Raw genomic sequence first — 641 nt, 5'->3', positions numbered from 1 at the left:
GACTGGATAAACAGTCAGTTTATGGCAGCTTTTTCTGTGTATAACAATACACCAGCATAATATAATTATATAATGAGCTAAGGTAAAATTCAACAATAGTTTCTTTTTACTTAATAAAACCCCCAGACTCTTTACGCGGCTCCTCGTTTGTACATACTTTCTAAACTACCTCTTTTATTTTTAATATATTTAAAAAATACAACGTATTAGACGTTAAAGTCCAGGGCTTATTTACGGCACCGTCTCCAGGGTTTTCAATAAATAAAAAACGCAGACTGATCAAAACATAAAAATAAGAGAAAAAACTGTTGCTTTGAGCCCACTGAAAGGAGTGTATCGTAATCTCAGGACTGCACCTACATGTGTCTAATACTGTAAATCAGAAAACTAATCTGCATGAGACCAAGAAACAGATGTACAGCAGGTGCAAAAGCCTCTGACAATACTGAGTGTGTTTCTCGTCCTCTTTCACACCAACGAACAACAGATTAGTCAAAACTTCTTCTCGTCTTCCTCAGGTGGAAATCCCAAATATCCAGAAACAAAGGAAACATTTAGCGAAACTGGTCCTGGACATGGACTCTGCTCGTACACGGTGAGTCTGTTACTATGTGTGACTTTTTCTTTCTCTCTCTCTCTCT

The 641-nt window shown here is 37.3% G+C and overlaps 1 pseudogene; it reads left to right on the top strand.

The window, feature by feature from the left end:
* Positions 1 to 641, top strand: part of LOC118333424 — a 38159-nt pseudogene that overhangs the window by 6538 nt on the left and 30980 nt on the right.

Source organism: Morone saxatilis, unplaced genomic scaffold, assembly GCF_004916995.1.
Source record: "Morone saxatilis isolate NCDOM2014 unplaced genomic scaffold, NCSU_SB_2.0 Contig1, whole genome shotgun sequence".
Classification (NCBI taxonomy): domain Eukaryota; kingdom Metazoa; phylum Chordata; class Actinopteri; family Moronidae; genus Morone; species Morone saxatilis.
Note: the sequence above shows the minus strand (reverse complement) of the source record. Positions and strands in the feature narration are given on the sequence as shown.